Raw genomic sequence first — 15,799 nt, forward strand, 5'->3', positions numbered from 1 at the left:
TAATAGGCTAACTGGCATGCAAATAGAGTAAAAGGTTAGACTCTGCCCAGTTCTTGATACAAACCTAAAGAGTATGAGAACCTAAAGAGTCAGCTTCTGTAGCCTTAGAGTAAAATATTCTAAATCCACCCAGAGATTAAAAATTAATCTTGTAAGGATCAAACTGATCCAGCACAAAATTGCAGTTCAAAACTTACTAAAAGAAGATAAATTTTAAACTGTCAATAATATATCCTCAATATTCAGCACACAACAAAAAGTCACTGGACATGAAAATAAGCAATAAAGTATAATTCATAATCAGGATGGAGGACAGGAGGAATGAACAGTAAATAGAAATAAATTTCAACATGAAACAGATACTAGAATTGGTAGGCAAGAATTTTAAAATAATTACACAGGAGACAGAATAGTGACCTCTCAAAGATGTCTATGTACTAATCATTAAAACCTGTAACTATATTAGCTAATATGGCAAAGGAGAAATAGAATTTCAGAGAGAATTAAGTTGCTGATTAGGTGACTTTTTAAAATAGGCAGTATATCCTGGATTATCCAAGTGGTCACAATATAACTGCAAGGATCCTCATATGTTGAAGAGAGAAGCAGAAGTGTCAGTGATGAGATGTGAGGAGGGCTATTCAGCCATTGTGGGCTAGGAAGATGAAAGGGGGCCATGATACAAGGAATGCAGAGAACCTCTAGAAGCTTAAAAAAAGGTGAGAAATAAGATGATCTCCTTGGGCTGGGGATATGGCTCAAGTGGTAGCGCGCTCGCCTGGCATGTGTGCGGCCCGGGTTCGATTCTCAGCACCATGTACAAACAAAGATGTTGTGTCCGCCGAGAACTAAAAAATAAATATTAAAAAATTCTCTCTCTCTCTCTCTCTCACTCTCTCTTTAAAAAAAAAAAAAAAAAAGATGATCTCCTAGATGTTCCAGAAAGAAACATACCTCTGCTGATTCTTTGATTTTACTGACTTCTGAATTCCAGAACTTTAAAATAATAAATGTGTACTATTCTAAGTCAGGATATTTGTTTATGGTATTTTGTTACAAAACAGAAAGAAACTAACACAAGTTATTTCAAATATTTCTAAGAGTTTAAAGGAAGTGATAGGAAAAAAATGAATGACCAGATGAAGACTCTCAGTAGAAAAATAGAAACTAATAAACAGGACAAATAGAAAATATAGAACTGACAGAGTGGCAGCTGTTATGAAGACAAACAACAATAAGTGTTGGTGAGGATGTGGGGAAAAAGGTACACTCATACACTTCTGGTGGGAGTGAAAATTGTTGTAGCCAATATGGAAAGCAGTATGGAGATTCCTTGGAAAACTGGGAATGGAACCACCATTTAACCCAGCTACTCCACTCCTTGGTTATACCCAAAGTACTTAAAAACAGCATACTACAGGGACACAGCCACATCAATGTTTATAGCAGCACAATTCACAATAGCTTAACTGTGGAACCAACCAACATAGATGCCCTTCAACAGATGAATGGATAAAAAAATGTGGCATATATTTACAATAGAATATTACTCAGCAATAAAAGAGAATAAAATCATGGCATTTGCAGATAAATGGATGGTGTTGGAGAAGATAATACTAAGTGAAGTTAGCCAATCCCCAAAAACCAAATGCCATATGTTTTCTTTGATATAAGGAGGCTGATTCATATTGGGGTAGGGAGGGGGAGTATTGGAGGAATAAACAAACTCTAGATAGGGCAGAGGGGTAGGATGGGAAGGGAGGGGCAGGGGGTTAGCAAGGATGGTGGAATATGTTGCACATCATTATCCAAAGTACATGTATGAAGACATGAATTGGTGTGAACATACTTTATATACAACCACAGATATGGAAAATTGTGCTGTATATGTGTAATAAGAATTGTAATACATTTCATTGTCATTCATTTTAAAAAAATCAATTTTGAAAATTTAGAAATAAATAAAAGCACAAAGTAAAATTTTAAAAAATCTAGAACTGAAAGACAAGTTATTTGAAACAAAAGTCACTGTATGGGCTTAATGCAGACAAGAGAATACAGAATACAAGGTCAGAAAATCTAAATAAAGAATAAATACAACTATACAAAATAAAGCAACACAGTGAAAAAATACTGAGAAAAAATAAAGAGTCTCTTTAAAGTAATATTAACAGTCTAACATAAATAAAGTGTAGTCCTAAGGGAAAAAGAGTAAAGAAGAGGGTGAATAGAAAAATAGTTTGAAAGAAACAATGATTGACACTTTTCTTAATTTGACATATGTATAAAATTAAATTTATTTATTTTTAATTTGTATAAAATCAAATCTGTGGATTCAAGAAGTTCAAAAAGTCGTAGGCAGTATAATTACAAAGACAACAAAAGCTAATTAGACAAATGATAATAAAATTTCTTAAAATCATAATGAAAGAGAATCCTAAAAGCAGCTGAAGTAGGGTGGAGATACACTGTCATACAAAGGAATAACAATCAAAAATTTCTGGTGCAATATCACAAAAAACTATGTAAGCTAGGGGCTGGGGTTGTGGCTCAGCAGTAGAGTGCTCACCTATCATGTGTGAGACACTGGATTCAATCCTTAGCACCACATAAAAATATAAATAAAAGAAAGGTATTGAGTCCAACTACAACTAAAAAATATATATTAAAAAAACTATGCAAACTAAAAGACAAGGGAACAGCAATGTTAACATGTTGAATGGTAAAGCTCTCAAACTAGAAATCTATCTCCAAATATTTTTTAAAATTAAAGTATAATAAATACATTTTTAGATACAAAAAGTCTGAGAGAATTTGTCTCCAGCAGACTTCATTTACAATTAATATTCTTTTAAAGTTTTCAGGGTATAAGAAAGTAATTCTAGACCAGATTGTGAATCTACATAAAGGAGATTGCCAAAGATGGTAAATGAGTAGGAAAATACAAGATTATTCTTTTATATCCAAACTTCTTTAAAAAGTAATTTATTGAGAATAATTATAAATTACATGACAGAAAAATGTATGAAAACAATACCACAAAGGAAGGAAAAGAATAAATATTGTTTACTGTTGAAAAGTTCTCATATTAGCACTGGTATGAGTATTTAATTCATGCTAGATAGGATCATTATTGATGTACAATGTTATTCTTTAAGTTTCTAAAAACAAAGCCAACAGAAGAAGAAAAACATAAGTACTAAAAGGGAAAATCCATTAATCTAGATCTATCTAATGTATACAAGGCAAAAACAGAAGAAAATAATGACAACACTAAATAATGATCAACTTTTCTGCTAATCAAAGACAAAAAGTACAGCACAATAGGGAAAAATGTTATCAAAATTTTAAAACAGAGATATTTTTGAAAAAGGCAAAAGTGTGAAAACAGTAAAAAGATCAGAGGTTGGGGGAGGAAAGGATAAATATGTAGAATTCAGAAAATGTTTAAGGCAGTGAAATAACTACATATGATACTATAAAGGTGGGTACATACCTTTAAAACTGTCAGAACCTAGAGAATCTATATACCAAGAGTGAACCCTAGTAACCATGAACTTTGCGTGATACTGATTTTACCATGCTTATAATGAATGTACCACTCCTGTGAAGGATGCTGACAGTGAGGGAAGTTGCATGTGTGAGAGAAGGGGACATATGGGAATTCTGTACTTTACACTCAGTTTTGCTAAGAAACTAAAATTGCTCTAAAACATAATACCTATTTTTTTAAATACAGAACTTCAAAGACTAGAAAAAACAGTATGAATTGTTTGTGTAATGTTTTTATGTTGACTGTGTATTAAAATAGTGCTTTGAGATGTTGAATTGATACTGTTAATATTTTTAAAAAGGATTAATAGTATTGTTGAGAAGAGTGGTACACAGATGCTCTCAAACTGTCAATAGTAAACACAATTTTTCTGTGAAGACAATTGGCCAATACATACCAAAAGTTCAAAAATGATATTATTAAGAACCTATTCAAAGTAGATGATAATACCAGTGCCATAGGATGTATGCACAGCAGACTCAAAACAGTGGAACTCAGAGAATTATCAAATTTTAGTAGATCTCCATTTTCAGACACAAAATGATGTTCATGATAAATTGTCAACTGTTAAAGGTAAAATTGCAGGATGCCATGGGCAGAGGAGCCAGTTTATGAAAAAGAATATAATGTGCACATATTCAGAGTTGTGGAAGATTATTCAACAAAATATTAACCACAACATTCTTTGGGGGATAGTATTTATGATGATTTTTGGTGTCTTCATGTTATTTTTTTTCTTTTGTTTGAATTTTTTACAATGGGCTGGGATCTTTTTTCGTAAATCATGAAGGCATTCCCACTCACATATAGCTAACACATAGTATTTGGCTACTTCAATTTAAACTTCTGATTTATGATTTATCAAGAAAAAAGTTCATTCTACCTAAAAAAATAATTTATGTGATCCTATAATTTGGAATAATTCTCATAATTTACCACACTTATCTGAAATAGAATCAAAGTGTACTGGAATAAAAGTAAGTTTTAGAGTTGAAATCTTGGTTTAAGTCTGCCAGTTATCTGTGTAAGCCTGGTCACTTCACTTTCTGTTTTTCAGGTTCCTCAATTTTAAACAAAAATACTAATATCCATCTAATGATTGATATAAAAATCAAATAAGTAACTCATGTAAAAAATATTTTCTGAAAATACTTTCTACAATATTAGTAGTGGTATATCCTTAAAAGCAATATATTTCAAAATGGAAAAGATACAATATGAAACAAGGAAAAGCAGACTTTTTAAAATGGGAAGAAAATTAGGAAGAGGTAAGCATTATCATCACTCATTACTATACTTTCATTTAAATGCCTTCTAAACACAGAGAACTATATTTGGGAATAGAATTCAAAGATAATAGGTGATACATATGTCATTTTTTGCTTTAGAAAAATTTATAATTTATTTGAAGGATAAACTAGAGTACCAACACAAATATAAACCCAATTATAAAAACAAGGATACACATGGAAAAGAGTAGCAGAACAGATTTATAACCCAGGAATAAGAAAGATGCTCAATCTTCACACCTGTATCTGAGATTTATCAGCAGTAAACGCAGCTTGATGCTGAAACACAGACCTGGAGACATAGCTGGCCCAGTACCTCCTATCCTAGTCAAAACCAGACCTGGGAGCTGGAATTAGTTATTAAATGTTACTCTGCTAGCATTAATATATTAAACATTAAATAATTAGTCACTCAGTACACCACCTAGTCAATGTTGGATTTTTTATTGCAAATGTTACCAAAACTGACAGGAAAAGTAAGCCATCAATCATCAGGAAATAATACCTGTCTATCACCTCAATGTTGAGTTCACCCAGTTGTTAGTTAATTTAAAAAAAATAGAAAGGGTGATTTTTTTGAATCTGAAGAGCTTCCTAGAAGTTATCTGAAAACCTTAGTAAAATCAAAGACCTAAGACCAGTTGTGATCCAGTATTATTTAATGACTGATTTTGGAATAGATCTTCCCTGTCACCTCCTTATTAATAATTGAATCTTCAAATTAGAAGTGGTCACATTCAGAGAGGATATTAATAACTGAGATACTTCAATAAATTAAGAACAAAATAAAAACTTATTTCATCTGGTTATAATTACTGGGTTCTCAAACATTGAGTCTTTTAATGAGAGTAGCAGTTACAGATGGGGCTTGGAAAAAATCTAAACTCTAACAACTAATAACCCCTAAATACACTTTTGTTTCACTAGATTGTAAATTCCTTTATTGAGTAGGCCCCAGTATCATCTCTGCATTCCTTCTAACATCAAGGAGCCTTTTTATATTCAGGAGCATAGATGGATGGATGGACAAACAAGCAGTGGAACAAACAAGACAGGGAACATAGGGGCAACTGGAAAGGAGAAAGAAGGGGTGATCACTGCAACACTGGTTCCCCACAAATGAAATGGGACTGGGATGATACAAAGGTCAGCTGGAATGTCAAAGAAAAAAAGTGAAGTTAATGGTGGAAAACAGACAAAAATGCACACAAGGAGAGACTAAAAGCAAACTGAACAATATTGAAGTCTAGGCAGAATCAGTAATGGCTTTTTAGGACAGAAGTCATGCTTTTTCTTTTTAATCATTCCTTAAGAATTTAATAACATTTCTTTCAATAAAAAGAATACACTGTATTCACAAATGGAGAAAAGAACTGGCATTATTAAAAAGTTAAATATAGTATATAATACAAACTCTCTTACCAAATGATTTCCAAAACACATGGGAAAATAAAGAAAGCAGATTAAGAGTTATAATGGCTATTACCAAAAAATAAATAAATAAATTTTGTAAAAGTTGAAAATGAAGGAAATAATATATCTACAGATACTATTTTGACTTATTCTAGGGGAAAACCTTGTTAGATGATAAACTGGTTTTAAGGTCTTATCATAACATTTGTATATGATTTCATAATTTGCAATTTAATTTTCTCACTTGACAGATGAGGAATGAGAAATACAAAAAGGGTAATTTGCACAAAGTTATATGGTAGGTCATGCAAATGTATTTGGAACTCATATTTTCCAGATTGCATAATAATCTAATGCTATTACTTACAAAATTAATAAAAATACTACAAATGAAAAAATTATATTTTCAAAGAGTAATTTCATGGGTTAATAATCTTCACAATATGTGCCCATATCATGATGAAAAGAAATTAGATGAAATACGCAAGTAAAATTTTCTGTTCACTAAAGTTAATATATATTCCACTTCATAGAATCAATAACATTAATAATAACAAAAATAAGGAAGAGTAAGCATAAAAGCTTTCAGGTATTTTAATACATCACTCACATCAAAAATGACCTAAAAGATGGAAAAGCAACAGAAAATCTCAGGAAAAAAGTTTGAAAATTAAACCAGTTCACTATACTGACATTGGACCAGCAAACTTCGCAGCAACTCAAACTCTATGTCAACACAATCTGATGTTAAAACAATCTGAAAACTAAATTAAGTAAGGCAAAGAGAAAAGAATCTTCATAAAATGCATCCACTTAGGTCCAAGAGGATGTTTATGTAAACATGCAAGCAAATACACTGAAAATTTCTGAGGAAATGTAAAAGAAACAATGAGTATACTCTAGAAAGAGGTGGTAAGGACTTTTGATTTAAGGTAGGAAAGAAGACATGTTTTTCTTTGTATGCCCCTTAACAGTAATGTTGTTTTTTACCATTTCCATTTATTACTTTCTGATTTAAAGACTGTTACTTAAAAGTATGTTTTAAATAATTTCCGTTAAGGCAAGCATAAACTTTAAAAAATTACCATCAAATAAATTATGTAACTTGATTATAGTAATTTAAATATACTAACATGCATTTGGAGAGGACTGACATATTATCCTGAAGGCAGGATTTGAAAGCTGAACTTTCATGATGAATACAAATCGACCACATGAAAATGGAAAATAATAACACTCTGCACAGAACGGAAATTATGCATGATTACCTAAAATTTGTTTGAGTGATGAGAAGTGCAGGTAGTGAAGTAAAGTCTAGAATGATTATCTGAATCCACATCATGGAGGATCTAGAATATTAGAATTCATTGTGGCCAGGTAGGGTGGTGCACACCTGTAATCCCAGCAACTCAGGAAGCTGAGGCAGAAGGATCACAAGTTCAAAGCCAGCCTCAGAAACTTAGTAGGGCCCTAAGAATTTAGTGAGATCTTGTCTCAAAATAAAATTAAAAAATAAATAAATAAAAGGGCTGGGAATGTGGCTCAGTGGTTAAGCACCCCTTGGTTCAATCCCTGGTACCAAAAGAAAAGAAGAATTAAATGTGGATACATGCTGGAGATGAGGCTCACTTTTTTATGGAATTATTCTCTTTTTATATTTATATGAGACATCGGAATGCATCACAATTCTTATTACACATATAAGAGCACAATTTTTCATATCTCTGGTTGTATACAAAGTATATTCACACCAATTCCTGTCTTTATACATGTACTTTGGATAATAATAATAATGATCATTACATTCTACCATCATTTATAACCCCATGCCCCCTCCCATCCCCTCCAACCACTCTGCCCTATCTAGAGTTCATCTATTCCTCCAATACTCCCCCTTCCTACCCCACTATGAATCAGCCTCCTTATATCAAAGAAAACATTTGGCATTTGGTTTGGAGGATATAATGCTAAGCTATTGTGAATTGGGCTGTAAACACTGATGTGGCTGTGTCTCTGTATATGCTGTTTTTAAGTCCATTAGGTGTAGACTAAGGAGAGGGATAGCTGGACCAAATGGTGGTTCCATTCCCAGTTTTCCAAGGAATCTCCATACTGCTTTCCAGATTTGCTGCACCAATTTGCAGTCCCTCCAGCAGTGCATGAGTGTACCTTTTTCCCCACATCCTCGCCAACACTTATTGTTGTTTGTATGCATAATAGCTGCCATTCTGATTAGAATGAGATGAAATCTCATTCCTAAGTCCTTGATCCATTTTGAGTTGAGTTTTCTGCATGGTAAGTTAGAGATTTAATTTCATTTTGTTGCATATGGATTTGCAGTTTTCCCAGCACCATTTGTTGAAGAGGCTATCTTTTCTCCAGTGCATGTTTTTGACACCTTTGTCTAATATAAGATAATTGTAATTTAGGGGGGTTAGTCTCTGTGTCCTCTATTCTGTACCATTGGTCTACCAGTCTGTTTGGGTGCCAATACCATGCTGGTTTTGTTACTATTGCTCTTTAGTATAGTTTGAGGCCTGGTATAGTGATGCCACCTGCTTCACTCTTCCTGCTAAGGATTGCTTTAGTTATTCTGGCTTCCTTATTTTTCCAGATGAATTTCAAGATTGATTTTTCAATTTGCAGGCCCCAGTTTGAGAAAACCTTTAGTTAGCAATGGAGATCAAAAGCCTGTTGGCAGGACAAGATTACCACATTACTGGTCTACATAATCAGAATGGCCATCCCACTATGGTGAGTATGATGATCTGTTAGATTTCACAGGAACATTACTGATATACGTAAAACCAAAAATCTCATCTTCACCAATTGTATAAGACTAATTCCTCAATAAAAGTCCTAGGAATTATCATAAACATACAGTTTACATGCTTAAGAAACAGAGTATTTTGACAGAATTAATATACTTCCCTGATGCTCTGAAGATTGTAATGTCAAGACCAAAGGCTACTGTTAGGTGTTTTCCAACAATTAAAACATGCTCCCTTTAAGATAGTTAGTTTTATTTCTTATGGGGAAAAACTGGTACCAATATCCTGACTTTCAGTAAGAATGAGTCACTATTATCTTTTTTTTAGCATAGATTAATTTAGGTTTATTCTATTTGGACTTCACTAAGTATCTTTTTTATTATTTATTTTTTCTTATTTGTTATCCATGATGGCAGAACACAATTCATTTTATATTACACACATAGAGCACACTTTCTCAAGTCACTGATTATACACAAAGTATTTTCACACCATTCGTGTCTTCATACATATACTTAGGGTAATGATGTCTAACTCATTCCACCATCATTCCTATCCCTTTGCCCCCTCCCTCCTCTTGGCCCTATCTAAAGTTCCTCCATTCCTCCCATGCTCCCCCTCCATTGCCATAGTATATGTAAAGCACTCACTTAGAAACCTTAACACCAAAAAACAAATAACCCAGTCAATAAATGGGCTAAGGAACTGAACAGACACTTGTCAGAAGAGGATATACAATCAATCAACAAACATATGAAAAAATGTTCAACATCTCTAGCAATTAGAGAAAGGCAAATCAAAACTACTCTAAGATTTCATCTCACTCCAGTCAGAATGGCAGCTATCAAGAATACAAACAACAATAAGTGTTGGTGAAGATGTGGGGGAAAAGGCATGCTCATACACTGCTGGAGGGACTGCAAATTGGTGCTGCCAATCTGGAAAGCAGTATGGAAATTTCTTGGAAATCTTGGAATGGAACCACCATTTAACCCAACTATCCAACTCTTCAGCTTATACCCAAAGAACTTAAAAACAGCATACTACAGGGACACAGCCACATCAATGTTTACAGCAGCACAACTCACAATAGCTAAGTTGTAGAACCAACTCAGATGCCCTTCAGTAGATGAATGAATAGGGAAACTTTGGTATATATATACACAATGGAACATTACTCAGCATTAAAAGAGAATAAAATCATGGCATTTGCAGGTAAATGGATGGAGACAGAGAATATAATGCTAAGTGAGGTGAGCCTATCCCAAAAAACTAAAGGCTGAATGTTTTCTATCATATGAGTCATTATTATTGATATTTATCTTTTATTTTAAAAATACATGAAAATAGATGACAATGAGATTGTTAACTATAATATTTATCAGAACCCATAATTAAAGTTAACTATTATTAAAAGGACTTAGCCTGAAATGGAAAGAAACACAGTCATAAATGTAATACATCCCTTATAATATTTACTTTTTATTGTCATTGTTAAATCTTGCAATTCTCCTTCCTAAAGCCAACCCTGGCGTACACTATACCACTGTTTATTAAAATATAGACACATTATATATATGCTTATATATATGTGCATACACTAGAAAGTTATGAAAAGCATACACTTGCAGTTTTCTTGAATTATAATTTAAAAATTTATTATTAAGTTAAAATTATAACTAAAATAACCATATGTTCAAAAGCGTATGCATGCACTTTACTATCTTGATTGAACATCACAGCTTTATGGTTGAAAGAGAAGGGATTATAATTATTTTTGTTTTAAACAACAAAACATAGGTTCAGAAAGCTTAAGTCAGAACTACAACCCAAATTCTTCTAACTCCAGCCAAACTCTAGAGTTTTGCTGTCCTCTTCTAGGATAAATAATAATGAATAAAAAGTAGATTTTCACCAAGAACACAATGAAGAGAACATTCTAATCTGGGTCATTCTAATGGGTAACAGAAAGAAAATAATGACCCCTTTAATCCTAGGAGGCCCCAGACCAGATACCTCCTATCATTGCATGAAGTCCATTTGCTCTGAAGCATTATACACATATTGTCATTTTCTATGTGTCATAACATAAAGTTAAGAAACACTATTCCTGAGAACTTAAGTAATGTAAAGAAAAGTCTTAAATAAATTAGTTTAACAAAATATGTTTCATAAACTTTATTAAATCACTTATAAAGAGACAGAATCTCACTTAACAAGAATCTTGCTTCAAGTATAATTTCTAAACCCAAATTAAATATTGTGCTGTATATGTGTAGTAATAATTGTAATGCATTCCACTGTCATTTATTTTTTTAAAAAATCAATTAAAATTAATTAATTAATTAATTTCATATTCTTTCAAGAAAGCTATAGAGGAATTCAAATAAATGAGAGTAATTTCCTTGTACTTGCTATAATTTTTTTCATCCGAAAATTGCAATATAGGATAAACATTCCTAATCCAAAAATCCAAAATCCAAAATGATCCAAAATCTGAAACTTTTTGAGTGTCAACATAAGGTCACAAGTGGAAAATAACAGTCGTAGTTAAAATGCAGATGTGTCAAAAATACTATAAAAGAGTATATAAGCTTAAAAGTTTTATATATTATATGTAACCTGATATATAAAATAAAGTTACCTTCAGGTATATATGAAACACAAATGAATACTGTGTTTGGACTTGGGTCTATTTCTCCAAATATCATTATGTATACACAAACATTCTAAAATCTGAAGAAAAAAAAATCCAAAAGGCAAACATGCCCAATATGAAGCATTTCAGATAAGGACTACTCAACTTGTTCTCGGTATCTGCTTACACAGTTCTCACAAGCCAACTGCACTGTACCTCTCAACTGATATGTCCTTTGAGAAGCCCTGCACTTGTCTAATGCTATCCTTAATCTTTTCTCATCCTTATTCCTTCAGAGTCATGAACCCTTAATGCTATTCCTGTTCTAATAATGTTCTAGCTTGCTAATATTAACTCTTAGAATGTTGTGGAACTTATATATCTGTGGAACTCCCATTTTGCCATTCAAGTTTGTGTATATGAAGAGTTCAGAAGAAAGAAGTGCCAAAGAAAAGATATGGCTGGGGATGCAGCTCAGTAGAATGAGAGGGCTTTCCCAGCATGTCCAATGCCTTGGATTCAATTCAAGGGAAAAAAAAAGATGGGCAAAAAAGGGAAAAGGGGAAGAGAGAGAAATAAAGGAAGGAAGGAAGGAAGGGAGGGAGGGAGGAAGGAAGGAAAGAAGGAAATATTGTCTAAGTCTTCCTTGATTCCTCTAGAAGCTATCAAGTCTTGAAGTGTATACTATCTTATAAATGGAAAAATTCTACACCTGACTTCCTATGACATTCATAAAATGCAGATGTGCCAAAAATATTGTATAAGATTACCTTTAAACTAATACATATATACATATATAATATAAAATTGCCTTCACATATATAAAAAACAAACAAATTTTGCATGCTACAAATTTTCATACTCTTGACAAATATCCTTTTCAAAGTGAAACTGACTTAGCCTCAAATACGTCAATGTCTTCCATCAACCTTGTTTCTGATACTACTGTGATATTAAATATGGGACTTAGAAGTTACTATGCAACTTTCCTTTAAGCATTCCTTTCTTACAGACTGATGACGCACATCAAAACAGGAGAGTTTTATCACTGATGTTTCCTTTCTGTTGAAGTGATTATGTCCTTTTCACACAGCTAAACACAATGCAGATTAAAAAAAAACAATAACAGTTTATGTACAGATAGTGTTTAACAGTTCGATTTACAAAATACTTTCAGACCAGTATATGTACTTGACTCTTAAAAATATTGAGATATGCTGTGAAAAGATTTTATAAATGTGAAAAGTTAAAGGACAGAGCCAAAGTAAAACATTTAATAAGTGGTGAAGTCAGAACCAAAATCTGTATTCCAACTCTTAGTACAGTATCTTTCCACTCCACTATGATGTCAGGTAAGCCATTCTATTTTATTCATGAGAGGATCCAGATTTTATGTTTTAAGAAAATCATGGTATCTAACCCATTTGTTTATATTCACCCTGAAACAGAGATTAAATTATCTATTCATATTTAGTCAAAGTATAAGTATAAATTCAGAGTGTTTTTACATTTTGCATCATATTTTTACTTCTCTACTAATTGTCCTTTTCTCTTCATTAGAAAAAAGTTATATTTCTAAAAAAGAAGTCAAAGGGTTTGCTACTCATATCAGATTAGGAAAGAGCAAAACTTTTCCAAACAATTAGAGTATTTCATTAAATAATTTTTTTCATTAAATAAATTTTAAATAAAAAGAATAAAAATTTTAAAATATAATAAATAAACTAATATAACATAATAAAAATAAGCAAAGCACAACTAAAAACCAAAGAATCTAAAACATTTCAAAGTAATATAAAATATTAACTGTCTAATCAAAGAAAGAATAAATACTGAATACATCAAAAAAGTAAAAACCACAAGTTCCAAAATGATGGTACATGCACCACCTTCATGTAGGTGGCTCAAGATGATGCAACCAGCAGGCCTCCTTTGGGCCATTCTGGTCAGAGATCCCAAAAGTAAAAAACAAGACCTCTGGAGAAGACTCAACACTCCTGATCAGGATTCTAGGTTAAAAACAACTGTGTGGGAGGAAAACGCCTCTCACTGAGGGCTGCCCTTGGCTTTAATCTCTCAGACTCCTAGGCAAAAGCACCCATTATGTACTCTTCCCCAAACCTAGCTTCTAAATGAAGTTTCGATTCTGAATCTAGTTTTGACATGCCCCTTAACAGAAAAACAAAAACAAATATTTTATTTTGACAAAACTAGATTTAATATCTAAAAAGGATCAATTCTAATCATATTTAAAATTTGTTTGAAAAGTAAATTTAAATTATTTATTGTCATATGTAATAAATATAATTATACATTTTTGAAGAATTAAAATACCTTAAAAACAAACTGTCAGATATCCTCAATGCATTTTAATCTCACTTTAATGACTGGGAAGGCAATTTGGTAGTATTCAGTGCCTTCCAATATTTTTAACACTTACACCACTATTTTGAATATTATAAGGAAGAAAGCAGTAGTAAATTATTCAAGGATTAAGGTAGAACATTTGACATTAAGGCTATATCTTGTCTCATTTCCAAGTCCATCTACAAACAAAATTATCATTGCCAATCTCCTAAATTGAATAAACTATAAATAAATTGATTTAATAATGGGCTTTATAAGGAATTTTGGATAGTAATTTCTACCTCAAAGACCAAATTTAGAAAAATGACACATGTTAAGCTTAACCCTGTGTATGTTCATCACATTATGTCTTTAATTCTGGAGCTAAATATTTCTAATATTTAAAAATTCGAATTTTGTCTTCCAACTTGTATTCAATTTTAATATTTTCACTTCTTAGGGTAAACATTCAATGTCACTAACAACACTATAGTAACCAATAAAAGTTGGAAGCTAGAATTTTTGTATATCACAAAACTCAGCTTACAATTTCTTCTTTAACATGTCTAAACTTGTGCACAGTGAATACAACCAATACATAATATTGATGAAACTGTGCTCTCCCTTTTTGTCAATGATTCCTCTGCACATATTCAACACCAAAATTGCACCAAAATTTCATCATAAAACAAAAAATTCAAAACTTAATTCTCACCAAAGTATTCTGTGTGCACATGAATGTATCACAATGAATTCCACTTTTATGTATGTACAATTATAATGTAACAATTTATAAAGTAGATTGATAATAGAAGGAAGGCCAATAGAGTAAAGGAAGGGGATCATGGTGTAGGAGAATAGAGAAAAAGGTGGTAATGAGGATTGAAATGGGGCAAATTATAAAAATATCAAAATGAACCCCCCTATCATATATAACTATAATGCACTAATTTTTAAAACTTAGTTCTCAAGTCCTGTAATAATACACAAGTTTTAAAATATAACACACTATTTTCTAAAAACTAAATTAATTATCCATATTAACTACTTGCAAAATATTAAACAGAAAATGCTATTTTAATTTATTTAAAGGGTAAAAATGACCAAGATCTTGAAAAAATTTCCTCCCAAAATTATACAACTTCCTCTTCCAAACATCATCCCAGATACATGGGAATCTTAAAAGGTTTTAAATTTTTTTAATAACTCACCATTTAAAACTCCATTCTAAACCACTTCTGTGTCCATTTAAGAGAAACAATACTTTTAATGCATACATCCTGAAAAGCCTAAAATCTAAAGGACAGCATAGTTGAAGAAAATGCGTTTCAGTGTATTAAAACACATCTGAACTCACTTGGATTTCATTACAACCAATGTTTTCTACATAAATTCCCAAGTTAATTTTAAGTATCTTATCAACATAATAAAGTCATCTAAATTTTACAACTACTCAGGTAACAAAGTTTTAAGACAGCTTAGCACTAATTAAATATTAAATACACCCTTATGTTAGTGAATTTCTGCTAACAAACCAAGACAAAATTATTTTTGAAATGATTAATTTTTAGAAGCAAATACACCTACAGAAGACCATCAGATGTACTAAACCGATAGCTACAGGCTTTTTTTTTTTTTTCAGATTCAAGTGATAAATAAGAAGGAACTGAAAGAGGAAAAGGTTCTTTCTATCTGATCTTCACCAGTTCTGCCAAGCAAGTTACAGTTTGTGGTTAATCAACAGTTCTATTTTAAAAATCTTCTTTTAAATAAAGCACCCATTGCTTGT

The sequence above is a fragment of the Callospermophilus lateralis genome, unplaced genomic scaffold (assembly GCF_048772815.1).
Source record: "Callospermophilus lateralis isolate mCalLat2 unplaced genomic scaffold, mCalLat2.hap1 Scaffold_65, whole genome shotgun sequence".
NCBI lineage: Eukaryota > Metazoa > Chordata > Mammalia > Rodentia > Sciuridae > Callospermophilus > Callospermophilus lateralis.